The sequence below is a fragment of the Vipera berus genome, assembly GCF_964194415.1.
Source record: "Vipera berus genome assembly, chromosome: 2".
In the NCBI taxonomy this organism is placed as follows: domain Eukaryota; kingdom Metazoa; phylum Chordata; class Lepidosauria; order Squamata; family Viperidae; genus Vipera; species Vipera berus.
The window spans coordinates 285,847,646-285,861,988 of NC_138203.1; positions in this window are offsets into that span (position 1 = coordinate 285,847,646).

Below are 14,343 nucleotides of genomic sequence, written 5' to 3' on the forward strand. Positions count from 1 at the left end.
ATCTGAACACAAGCCATGTGGACAGTAAATCCCGTTATTGACTTTTGACCTTAAAGTACAGTCCAGACATCACCTGATACACCTTGATACTATGCCTCTTTTTATACAACCCAGAATTTTATCAGCTTTTTTGGTGGCTGCTGCACACTGCTGGCTCATAGTCAAGTGATTGTCCGCTAGGACTTCAAGGTCCCTCTCACACTTTCTGTTTTTCAGCCAGGTCTCGCCTAATCTGTACTTATATCTTTGATATTGCCTGCTTAAATGAAAAAATTTGCTTTTCTCCACATTAAAACTTATTTTGTTCAGCAGGGCCCATTGTTCAAGTTTGTCAAGGTCTTTTTGGATCCTGAGCTGGGGTGTTGGCTATTTCTGCAAGTTTGATGAGTTCCCCTTCTATTCCTCATATAAGTCATTAATGAAGATATTGAAAAGTACTCAACCTAGGATGGAGCCTTCTGGTACCTCACTGCTTACTTCTCTCCGTACTCTCGCTGAGTACGGTTTGTCAGCCAGCTACAGTTCCATCTGATGGTGTTGTTGTCTATCCCATGTTTTTATAGCTTACTAAGCAGCAGCTTGTGGTATACTTTGTCAAATGCCGTACTGAAGTCTAAGTATACTATGTCCACAGCATTTTGCTGGTCTACTAATTTAGTCACTTTAACAAAGAATGAAATAAATTTGGTTTGCAATGATTTATTTTTGACAATCCCATGCTGGCTACTGTTTATAGTTTTGTTTCCTTTTACTTTTTCTCAGACCTGTTTTTGGATTTCTTTTCCAGGATCTTCCCAGGTGTTGATGTTAGACTGACTGGTCTATAGTTTCCTGGGTCTGTTTCTTTCCCTTTCTTGAAGATGGGAACCTAATCATCCCTTTTCCAATCCTCAGGTACTTTCCCGGTGCTCCAGGATTTCTGAAAGATATAGTTCAATGGTTGTGAGATCACATCTGCCAGCTCCTTCAGAACTCTGGGATGTAATCTGTCAGGTCCCGGTGATTTATATTTGTCAAGATCAGATAGATGTTGTCTTACCATTTTTGTGCTTATTTTAATTTTTGTTTCTAGTTTGTCTTTTACAGTAGGTTTTTGGGTATGTTGCACTATAATTTCTTTTTGTGTGAAGACTGATGCAAAGAATGTTAAGCAGCTCTGCTTTCTCCCTACTGCCTGTTTCTTCCTTGCCATCTTTCATTCTTTTTTCTGCAGTCTCGCCAGCTTGACAAAAGCTGGTGTCTCCTTTTTTGCAGAAAAAGCGAAACCCCATTCTACCATGCTGCACCCCCACTGGGCAATCTTCCTAGGCTTACCAAATCCCAGTTCTGAAAATGAAAGATGAACAGGTAAAAGAAACAATGATAGTATGAACAAAGAATTTTGGATATAACGTAGATTTAGAGAAGTGGCAAAGTTTGTGGGAAATAAACTAAAAATGGACAATGTCAGCTTCTTATAAAGAAAACCTATATAAAAATTTTTATAGATGCACTTGCCAGCAACAAGATTAGCAGAAATGTTTAAAAATATGTCAGAGAAAAGTTGGAAATGTAAGCATAAACCAGGTACTTATTATCATATGTGGTGGACATGTGATAAAGCAAAGAGATATTGGACAGAAATTCATACTTGGCTAGAAAAAATGTTAAAGAAACATATAGATTATAAACTTGATGTTTTAAATAAGGTATAATGCCAGAAAAACCTGTTAAACAAAGTACTTACTTGATTTTACATGTGATAACAGTAGCGAGAATTATATTTGCACAATATTGGAAGAACGAAGAAATACCACCAGAAGAAGAAATAATTAAAAAGACTGTGCGGAAATGGACAGACTCAGTTTGAGGTTGAAAGAAAAAGAAGAAACAGAACATTTCCAAACTTGGGACCTATTTTATCAATGATTAAACAATTAGGGATTAGAAATTTAACTTGTATTAGTGACTAAGAAACTCAAACAACATGTTCTGTTGAATGATTACTATTAAATTGTATTTTAAAAATTAATTTATTTTATTTATTTTATTTTAATTCCATTTATATCCCGCCCTTCTCCAAAGACTCAGGGCGGCTTACAAACTTAGCAGTAGCCTTCATTCTATGTATATGCCTGCTTATTAGGGCTTTCACACACACACACCCAAGCAGCATTATTACAAAGTCAGCTTAATTGCCCCCAACAATCTGGGTTCTCATTTTACCTACCTCGGAAGGATGGAAGGCTGAGTCAACCTTGAGCCTGGTGGGATGCGAACCTGCACTAATTGCAGGCAGCTGGTGTTACTTAAGGAGACATTAGCCCACTGCTCCACCAATAAAATAAATAATAAAATAAAATAAATAAAATAATAAAATAAAATAATAAAACTTTATTAAAAAAAAGTTCCCTGAAGATGGGCACAAGTCAGTGATGAGACTCAAATATGTGAACAACCGGTTCTCTGTGTGGATGCCGCTTCCAGATGTCCATTCTGGGCCTGGGGAACAAAAAATTAGCTACCAGGTCCGCCAAACTGGTGTGAACTGACTGAATCCCACCACTGGCACAAGTCCTAAAGCTCAGAAGACAAAACCTCTGTTTCCGGTGACTAACTCAGTTTGGATCCTGCAACATCATCCTTGCTAATATTGATCTAGCACTGATGTTACCCAGTTTGGATAAAGAAACATCTGCAAGAAAACAATCCTGAGCTATAAATATTCTCCTTTATTGAACCTGATACTTTTCAATCACTTATTCTGTTTAGAAGATCTAAATTTGATTTTCAAGCAATATGAAGAGCAACACGGTAAGAAGAAAATAGGGAAAAGCACTAGTCCACTCAGATATGAACTAAATCATATCCCTGATGAATACACAGTACAGGTGACAAATAGATTTAAGGAATTAGATCTGATAATATTTTTTTTCTGACAGACATCAATCTTTTTCGAGGATTGATTTTATATTGATTACTAATGATTTTTTTTCTAGGATTAAGAAGATCAAGATATGTCCAAGAACCTTATTGGATCATAGTCCAGTTTGGATGGAATTGGATAAGGGTAACGGTGATAGAAGATCATGGAGATTAAATGAAAATTTATTTAGATATGTAGAAAATGTGGAAGAATGTAAAAAGCAGATGAAAGAATTTTTTATTATGAATATGCACAAAGGCACCTCTATTGAAATGGTATGGGATGCAAGTAAAGCTTACATGAGAGGTGTCTTGATATATTTGAATAATAAATATAGACAAAGAATGGAACTTAAGCGTAAAGAAATAGAGGAGGAAATAAAGAGGAAAGAGAAAGCCTTTACTATGGATCCATCTGATAAGAGGCTAAAAGAATCAATTAATTTGTTAAGAAGTCACTTTGATATGTTAATTTATTTAGTTATATTTATATACCGCCCTATTCCCTGAGGACTCAGGGCGGTTTACAGGGAATTAAAAATCCAAAATACAAAAATTAAGAACCAAATTAAAAATATTAAATTAACCCTGTAGTCAGTTAAAAAGAACCCCAAATTAAAAATTCCTCCTCAGTCTGGGCCCGAGAGCTCAAAGAGCCAGGTCTTCAGGCCCCGGCGGAATGATCGAAGGTCGGGGGCAGTTCTCAGCTCTACTGGCAGCTGGTTCCAGAGGGCAGGCGCTCCCACTGAGAAGGCCCTATCCCTGGGTGTCACCCGCCGGCAATCTCTCACCGGCGGAACCCTGAGCAGACCCTCCCTGTGGGAGCGCACTGGGCGAAGGGCGTTTGATGCCGGCAGCAGGTGTTCCCTCAAATAACCCGGACCCAGGCCATGTAGGGCTTTATAGGTGATAACCAGCACCTTGAATTTCACCCGGAGGGCAACCGGAAGCCAATGCAGCTCGCGGAGTAGAGGTGTTACATGGGAGTATCGGGAAACCCCCATTACAACTCGCGCGGCCGCATTCTGCACCAGTTGAAGCCTCCGAGTGGTCTTCAAGGGCAGCCCCATGTAGAGAGCGTTACAGTAGTCCAAACGGGAGGTCACAAGCGCATGAGTGACTGTGCGTAGGGCGTCTCGGTCCAGATAGGGACGCAACTGGCGCACCAGGCGAACCTGTGCAAAAGCCCCCCTGGTCACGGCTCCTATGTGATCTTCAAAATTGAGCCGTGAATCCAGGAGGACGCCCAAGTTGCGAGCCCTATCAACGGGGGGTAACACCTCACCCCCCATCATTAGAGGTGGAATAACTTGGTTAACCCGAGACGCCGATATGCACAGCCACTCAGTCTTGGCGGGATTGAGACGAAGCCTGTTTCTCCCCATCCAGACCTGGACCGCCTCCAGGCACCGGGACATCACGGAGAGGGCATCACTGGGTTGGTTCGGGGTGGAAAGAAAAAGTTGGGTATCATCAGCGTACTGGTGATACCCCACCCCAAAACCACGAATGATCTCGCCCAGCGGCTTCATGTAGATGTTGAACAGGAGGGGCGAGAGAACCGACCCCTGAGGGACTCCACAAATGAGAGACCTCGGGGCGGATCTCTGCCCTCCTGTCAACACCGACTGCGAGCGGCCCTGGAGGTAGGAGGAGAACCACCGTAGGACGGTGCCTCCCACTCCCAACCCCCTGAGACGCCGCAGCAGGATACCATGGTCGATGGTATCGAAAGCCGCTGAGAGATCTAATAGGACCAGGACAGAGGAGCAACCCCTGTCCCTAGCCCTCCAGAGATCATTCACCAGCGCGACCAATGCCGTCTCCGTGCTGTGTCCGGGCCTGAAGCCCGATTGGTACAGGTCCAGATAATCAGTTTCCTCCAGGAACAGAGGGAGCTGATGCGCCACCACACTCTCAACAACCTTCGCCAGGAAGCGAAGGTTGGAGACTGGACGATAGTTGTTTAAAACAGCCGGGTCCAAAGCAGGCTTCTTGAGGAGGGGTCTCACCACCGCCTCCTTCAAGGCGGCAGGGAAGACACCCTCCTTCAAAGAAGCAGTTATCACTGCATGGAACCAGCCTCGTGTTCCCTCCCGAGCCGCATAAGCAAGCCAGGAGGGGCACGGATCCAACAAACAGGTGGTGGAGCTCAGTCTCCCCATGATCCTGTCCACATCATCAGGGGAAACAGGGTCGAACTCAGTCCAGATAACGTGCTCAAGACCGCCTGATTCCTCCACATCAGACTCTGCCCAGTCAGAGTCCAAGCCGGTCCGGATCCGAGCGATTTTGTCCGTCAGATGATGACTAAACTCCTCGGCTCGTCCCTGCAAGGGATCCTCCCTCACCTCCTGGTTAAGGAGGGAGCGAGTCACCCTAAACAGGGCGGCCGGGCGATTATCTGCGGACGCGACAAGGGCGGCAAAGTAGTTAGACTTCGCCGTCCTTATCGCCGCAAGATAAGACCTTATGAAGGTTCTTAACTGCAATCGGTCGGATTCGGATCGGCTGGATCTCCAACCGCTCTCTAGACCTCGTCTCCGACGCTTCATCTCCCGGAGCTCCACAGAGAACCATGGAGCCCAACGGGATCTGCGCCGAGTCAGAGGTCGCATGGGTACAACACAGTCGAGTGCCCTGGTGGCAGCCGTTTCCCAGGCCTCCACCAGAGCATCGACTGGGCTGTGGGTAAGGGTGATAGGTATCGGCCCAAGCGCCCTCTGGAACCGATCCGGGTCCATTAGGCGCCTGGGGCGGAACCACCTGGTCGGTTCCGCCGCCCAGCGGCGGGGGATGGCATGACGGAAAACCAGCCTCAGGAGGTGATGATCTGACCATGACAGAGGGGTGATGGACGGAGAACCCCCTCCCAGATCATCCAACCACTGTCCAGACAGGAACACCAGGTCGAGAGTATGATCCCCCTCGTGAGTAGGGCCCTCAATAACCTGGGTCAGGCCCATGGCTGTCATGGAAGCCATGAACTCCCGAGCTAACTCCGACGACCCCCCCAGTGATGGCAGGTTGAAGTCACCCAGGACAATAAGCCTGGGGAACTCCACCGCCAACCCTGAGAGGGTGTCGAGCAGCTCAGGCAGGGCTGTTGCCACACAGCTGGGCGCCAGGTATGTGAGCAACAAGCCCAACTGAACCCGAGGACCACATCTCAAGAGGAGGGATTCACTCCCGGCCATCTGGACAATGGTGGCCTCCCGGGGACACAAAGTCTCCCGAATAACCACTGCCACCCCACCACCCCTGCCCTGAGCCCGTGGCTGGTGCAGCACCCGGAAACCTGGCGGGCATAACTCGGTGAGAGGCACCCCTCCCTCCGAACCCAACCAAGTTTCCGTGATGCACGCTAGATCCGCACATTCCTCCTCGATCAGATCACGGATGAGGGGAGCTTTGTTAACTACGGATCTAGCGTTAAAATAGACCAACCTGAGCTCAGGGGCCTGATCACCCTCATCCCCGGGTAGGAGGGTGCTAACCGGAGGGTCGGAGCGCGCCACCGCTCGGAGATAGCGGGGGCGCGATCCCAGATGTTGATATGGCCCTCCGCGCAAACACCTGCTGCCATACCCTATCGCCGTGGGGATTCGACGCCCCACCCCCACATTCCCAGCGCCAGCAGCCACCTCCCCCGACCCCATCCCGTCGGGACCTCTAACAGGTCCAGACTGAGTGCCGGTTACAGATTCCTTCCCCACCCTCCCCTTCCTCCCCCTCCCTAACCTCTTAAAATAACCGGCTAAGAATCTTATCAGGGGCCTCTTAGCGCGTCTTAACTCGAGGCCCCTGTCCAAGCCCAACCACCTCTCGGAGTCCCAAAGCTTGGACCCGTCATTAAGGGGAGTATGGAAACAGGCGACAGGTCGCGCCCATGAGGCAGGAACCGCCCTAAGGGCATACAAATCCGCTTCGGAATAACGATAGATCATATTGCGCTCGAATAGTCTCTCAGGGCCGATGTTACAAATATATCCAGAGGATCGCTCGTTGATGGTACATAGATGGAGAAAGAAAAAGTCCAGTGGGCGTATCTCTCAATCTGCAAAGCCATCTCAGCTCTCACCTGAGATGGAAATCCAAAAGACAACCTCAGCCGTCCTCTCACTCCGGCTGAGGCATCTGACTGGAGCAGAGAGAGAAAAAGGGGATCCTGAGCCAGGCCCACCCCAACTGGTCTCTCACACCAGTGAGGCGGACGCTGACCAGTCCAAAACCGTCCTCCCACCACGGTTCGGTCCCGTCCACATTGGACTATCAATAGGGAGATCTTAATTCCCATCAGGTACGGAGCCAGTCATAACGCCTGCCTGGCAGCAAAAAAAGTAAAGGACAGGGAGGCCAAGCCTCTGTTGATCCTCACACCGCCAATCAGCGCCGTCAGTCAATGCCCGTCCGCCAGTCCAAACCATCTCCAACGGAGGAAAGAGGTAGTCCCAGCAGCTATATTGAATAAAAAAGTTCGCTAGCATGTCCGCCGAGGCCGATGACCAGGCCCACAGTCTGCAACCACCATCCGGGAGGAGAGGAGGCTCCGCACCGCAGAAAACGGTGCCAGCCAGCCAATGGTAGTAGAAGAATCTCCGTCCGGTGGGATCATCGCCGCTGCCCCTCCAACAACAGAGGGTATCCACGACGAGCAAGCAGAGGAAGGAAGACAGGCAAGGCATCCCGGGCTTCCCGGTGCTGTAATAGTGCTCGGCGCCATAACGGAGCTCAGCAGGTCGGCAGGAAATTCTCAGCGCTGCTCGTTCAAATCAGCAGACCGCTGGTTGGGGGGGGCTCGGCGTCACGAAAAGCAGCGCCCAGCAGCTGTTCCAACAATCCCCAATCCCCAAAGCTGCCTCAGCCCGCGAGCAGATGGAAACAAAGCAGACGCCCGAGCTTCACGACGTGGCAGCGCTCAGCGCCATGATGAGGCTCAGCAAGTCGACAGACAGTTCTCGGCACCGCTCGCTAGAATCCACAAGACGCTGTTTCGGAGGGGGGGGGGCTCAGCGCTACAGAGAGCAGCGCTTAGCAGCTGTTTTAAAAACCCCCGAGTCCCGGAGTAGCCACAGCCAACAGCAGCACGAAGTCGCCTCGGCCAGCAGCAGATGAAAAAGCAGGGCTGACATCTCGGGTTTCACAGCGTAGCAGCGTTCGGCGCCATCATGGGCCGGCAGGTTGACAGGCGGCAGATGTCAAAAGCCGCTAGCTCGAAGGGGGGGGGATCAGCGCCGCAGAAAAACAGCGCCCAGCAGCTGTTTTTCGACCCCCCACCCCCAGAGTCGCCTCGACATACCGTGGGCTTCCCCGAGCTAAATCCTTTGAAGCCCTCAAAGAGCGCCCGAAGCCTAAGTTGCGGCCGTCGCCATCTTGGGCAGGAAAAAAAAAAAAAAAAAAAAAAAATGGAGGACCAGGTGGCAACTAATTTAAGATATGCTAAACATCATATTTTTAATAGTGCAAATAAACCTGGCAGGTGGTTAGCTTATTTATTAAGGAAAAAACAAAGATCTTGTCATATAGATAAGATAGAATATAGGGGTAAAGAAGTATTTCAGCAAAATCTTATTAAAAAGGCCTTTGTTGAATTTTATTCGAAGTTGTATGCAAGGGATAGTCAAGGTGTAGATATAGATAGTTATCTGCAAGGAGTGAAGATCCCGGCGCTCACACAAGAGCAACGGGAAGAGATGAATCAATTGATAACCACTGAAGAAATTATTTTAGCAATTAAACAATTAAAAGTAGGAAAGGCACCTGGGACAGATGGATTGACTGCTACTTATTATAAAAATTTACAATTAGAGATGGTGGAACCTTTAAAAGAACTGTTTAGAATGATTCAATCTGGAGGGGAGGTACCCCCATCATGGAAAACATCATTTATAACATTGATTCCAAAGGAAGATCAAGACCCTAGAGTCGGAAACGACTAGCACACATGTGCGGGGGAACCTTTACCTTTACTTTTATCGTTGTTAAATACTGATTATAAGATATTTGCAAAAACTTTAGCAAATAGATTGATGAAGGTTATGCAACAAATGATTTATACTGATCAAACAGGATTTATAAGTGGTAGGCAAATGAAAAATAATGTGAGACACATTGTAAATGTATTAGAATATTTAGAAAGAAATAACCAAGTCCCTGCAGCGCTGATTTTTTTGGATGCTGAAAAAGCTTTTGATCAATTGAATTGGCAATTTTTATTTAAGGTGTTGGAGAAGATGCAGTTTGGGGATAAGTTTCTACAACCTATTAGGGCTATATATCACAAACAAACAGCTAAAATAATAATTAACGGTAGCTTATCAGAAGCTTGTAAAATTGAAAAGGGTACAAGACAGGGATGTCCATTATCACCATTGTTGTTTGTTTTAAAATTGGAAATATTATTGATTAAAATACGTGATTCAAAGAAAATACAGGGAATTAAAATTAGAGATCAAGATTATAGACTGAGGGTGTTTGCAGATGACTTGGTTATTACGTTAAGTCAACCAATTCAATCAGTTTTGGATTTAATGGAAATAATTTTACAATATGGACAAGTTTCTGGATTTAAGGTAAATAGACAAAAAACTAAGATATTGTCTAAAAATATGACTATAGAACAAAAGGTTGCTTTAGAAAAATTAACAGGATTTGAAATAGTTAAAAAGGTTAAATATTTGGGGGGGGTATATCTTTCAGCTTCAAATACTAAATTATACAAGAATAATTATGAATTTTTATGGTCAAAAATACAAAAAGAGCTTGATAGTTGGAAAAATTACAACTGTCTTTATTGGGAAGAATTGCAGCTGTGAAAATGAATGTTTTACCAAAATTTTTATTTTTATTTCAAATGATACCTATACTTAAAAAAGATTCAAATTTGGAGGAATGGCAGAGAGGTATTAATAAATTTATCTGGGCAGGGAAGAGACCGAGAGTTAACTTGAAGATAATGCAAGATGTACGAGAAAGAGGTGGTCTCAAAGTGCCCAATCTTAAATTATATTATGAGGCGGCAGCATTATCGTCAATTAGTGATTGGTTTAATTTAACACAAAGGAGTCTATTGAATATTGAAGGGTGTGATTTGTTATATGGGTGGCATGCTTATTTATTGTATGATAAAAAAGTGGATAAAGTTTTTAAAACACATATATTAAGGTCTGCCTTGTTGAGAGTTTGGAAAAAATATCAATACAAGTTGAATTATAAAATTCCTATTTGGGCAATACGTAAACATGCAATAGAAAATATAAATGTGGGATTTAAACATGATGTGATAACATATAAAGAAATTCTTAGATTGGAAAAGAATGAATGGCAACTGAAGTCTTAATATTTTAAAAGAAGAAAAAATAGTACAAACTTCATTTCAGTATGGGCAGTTACAGGCTAGATGGAAAGAAGATCTGAAAATTGGTATTTCAATATCAGATGGGAATTTGGTAAAGCAAATTAGAGATCAAAGTCGAGCGCATATAAGAAGGATATATAATGCATTGATAGAAATTGATTCAGAAGTGGAATTGGTTAAGGATTGTATGATAAAATGGGCCCAGAACTTTCAAGAACCAATAATAATGGACACTTGGGAGAAAATATGGGTTAGGAATGTCAAATTCACACAGGCACAAAATTTAAGGGAGAATTTTTACAAAATTCTGGCATTTAGATCCCAAAAAATTAGCATGTATGTATCCAAATTGTCAGCCAAAATGTTGGAGATGTGGTTGTGATGATGCAACGTATTATCATGTATGGTGGACTTGTAAAAAAGTTAAAGCTTTTTGGATTAAAATTTGGTGGAATATGCAGAAGATTTTTAAGAAAAATATAAGATTTTTACCACAATTGTTTTTGTTGGGTATTATCACTGATTGTACTGCTATAAAAACCAAATTGATGTTGAATTTAAAAACAGCTGCAAGACTTTTGGTAGCACAATACTGGAAGAAGGAGGACCTACCTACTATTGAAGAATGGACTTTGTAAGTTTCGAACTTGGCAGAAATGGCTAAAATCTCAGCATATGTAAAAGATCATTCGCAACAGAGATATATAGTGGAATGGAAAAGATGGATTGATTTTATTCAGAACAAATGTGGGACTACAAAGTATCATTTAGCATTTGAATAGTTATTAGTTATCGTAATTAGAGGCTATATTATTTTTCTTTTCTATGGTTAAGGAGAGTTAAAGTGTGATAGGGTTCAAAGGGTAATTATAGGTATTTTAGAGTAAGATTGTATGATGTAATACCCTGTATTCGGCTCTGGGAAGTCGGGGGGTGTTGGGATGGGAGGAATGAGGAGAGGGGTGGGGTGGATGGGGTATATGTTTTAAAAATGTATTTTAAAACTTTTCAATAAAAAAAGGAATTAGATCTGATAGAGTGGCTGAAGAATTATGGAGAGAGGTTCACAACATTGCACAAGAGGTAGCAACAAAAACCATCCCAAAGAAAAAGTAATACAAGAAAGCACAATGGCTGTCTGAGGAAGCTTTGCAAATAGCTGAGAAAAGAAGGGAAGCGAAAGGCAAGGGAGAAAAAGAAAGATATGCCCAATTGAATGCAGAATTCCAGAGAATAGCTAGAAGAGATAAGAATGACTTCTTAAATGAACAGTGCAAAGAAATAGAAGAAAACAATAGAATAGGGAGGACCAGAGATCTCTTCAAGAAAATTGGAGAGATGAAGGGAACGTTTCATGCAAAGATGGGCATGATAAAGGACCAAAATGGCAGGGACCTAACAGAGGCAGAAGAGATTAAGAAGAGGTGGCAAAACTACACAGAAGAACTATACAAGAATGAGCTTAACATCCCAGTTAACCACGATGGGGTGGTCACTGAACCAGAGCCAGACATCCTAGAATGTGAAGTGAAATGGGCCTTAGGAAATCTCAGCAATAACAAATTAGTGGAGGTGACAATTTTCCAGCAGAGCTATTCAAAATCTTAAAAGACGATGCAGTAAAAGTGCTACACTCAATTTGCCAGCAAATTTGGAAAACTCACCTCTGGCCACAGAATTGGAAAAGGTCAGTTTACATTCCAATTCCAAAGAAAGGCAATGCCAAAGAATGTTCAAACTATCGCACCATTACACTCATTTCACATGCTAGTAAAGTTATGCTTAAAATACTATAAGGTAGACTCCAGCAGTATATGGATCAAGAGCTAGCAGAAGTACAGGCAGGATTTCGAAGACGCAAATTGCCAATATACACTGGGTCAGGGAGTTCCAGAAAAAAACTACTTCTGCTTCATTGACTATGCTAAAACCTTTGATTGTGTAGATCACAACAAATTGTGGCAAGTTCTTAAAGAGATGGGAGTACCAGACCATCTTATTTGTCTCTTGAGAAACCTATAAGCGGGTCAAGAAGCAACAGTGAGAACTGGACACGGAACCAGTGATTGGTTGAAAATTGGGAAAGGAGTCCAGCAAGGCTATATACTGTTGCCCTGCCTACTTAACGAATATGCAGAGCACATCATGAGAAAGGCAGGGCCAAATGAATCAAATGTTGGACCAGGAGAAATATCAACAACCTAAGATATGCAGATGATATCATTTTAATGGCAGAAAGTGAAGAGGAACTAAAGAGCCTCTTGATGTGGGTGAAGAAGGAAAGTACAAAAGTGGGCTTGAAACTCAACATTAAGAAAACCAAGATCATGGCATCTGGCCCAATCAATTCCTGGCAAATAAATGGGGAAGAAATGGGGGTAGTGACCGATTTTATTTTCCTGGGCTCCAAGATCACTGCAGATGGGGACTGTAGCCAAGAACTTAAAAGACGCTTGTGCCTGGGGAGGAAAGCTATGGCAAATCTAAACAGCACACTAAAAAGCAGAGACATCACCCTGCTAACAAAAGTGCTTATAGTCAAGGCCATGTTTTCCCAGTTGCAATGTATGGCTGTGAAAGTTGGACCATAAGAAAAGCTGAGCGCCAAAGAATTGAGGCCTTTGAACTATGGTGCTGGAGAAGAATCCTGCGAGTTCCTTGGACTGCAAGCCGTTCAAACCGGTCAGTCCTAGAGGAGATCAACCCTGACTGCTCTTTAAAAGGCTATATCCTGAAGCTGAACCTCAAATAATGAGAAGGAAGGACTCACTGGAAAAGAGGCTAATGCTGGGAAAGGTTGAGGGCAAGAGAAGAAGGGGACGACAGAATGAGGTGGCTGGATGGAGTCACTGAAGCAGTAGGCGCGAGCTTCAATGGAGTCCAGAAGATGGTAGAGGACAGGAAGGCCTGGAGAAACATTGTCCATGAGGTCATGATGGGTCGGACACGTCTTCGCAACTAACAAGAACAACAACACATTGACTGCCTTAAGGAGAAATATTCAGACAAGGGAGAACAAACAACCAATGGAACACCTTGCCTTCAGAAGTTGTGGGAGCTTCATCACTGGAAGCTTTCAAGAAAAGACTGGGCTGTCAGAAATGGTGTCAGGTCTCCAATTTGTGTGTGTTTGTGTGTGTGTTGGGGGGGGGGGGTTTTGGACCAGATGACCTAGAAGGTACCTTCCAACTCTGTTATTCTATGTCTTATTCCATGTTTCGTCCTTTTGTAACAGCCTCCATTTAAAAAAAAGAAAAGAAAGGAGGGCAAGAAGACGCTTTTGGAGAGGACACGACAGCCTCTCACGGAAAATGCAGCCTTTTTCCTCTCGTTACCTTGAGCACCTGCGTTGCACAAGGCATCCACCAGGGGGCTCCCTCTGCCAAACGATGGGAACACAGCTGGCTTTCCGGAGGAGGAGCAGAGAAGGAAATTACATCACAGCCTCTCTAGGACGCTGCACTCTGTCCCCATCATCCTTTGCTGCAGGTAAAAAAAGGGGGGAGGGCTGCGGGGATGTCTTGCAGGGGAGACAGCCAGATGTGGCCCTAAGGGAGGAGAAAGGGGGGTCTCTCTTCCCATGCAAAGGGAGGCGGAGGGTCCTCGCCCTGGAGGAGGGAGGGACACATGCCAAGTCCTCATCCAAGTTCAGTCTTCTGAGTCCCAAGAGTGGGAGAGCTCAAATCCCATGCTCCCCAGCAGCCCCTTTCCATGCACCCAACAGGCCATTGGGGGGGAGGAGGGGGAAGCAGAGGACCAGACCAGCCTTGTTGCTCCCTCCTGGACGAAACTCAGGATTCCCAGGAAAGAGATGGGGACTGGGGAAGTCCTTCCCGCCTGCTTTTTTGGGAACAGCTGGAGGTGGGGGGGGGAGGAAGGGGAGGAGAAGAAGGAAGATTTGCCTTGCAAATCTCAAGCAAGAGATAAGAAAAGCTTTGCAAGACAGAAGATGCCCCATATCGCACCAGATTTGTACCAGATGCTGGATGAGGCTCAAAAGAGCCAAATCCTTCACAATGAAACCTGTCTTGGGAGGGGAAGTGAAGCAGGACAGTATCTCCAGACCCTGTTTGGGGATGAAG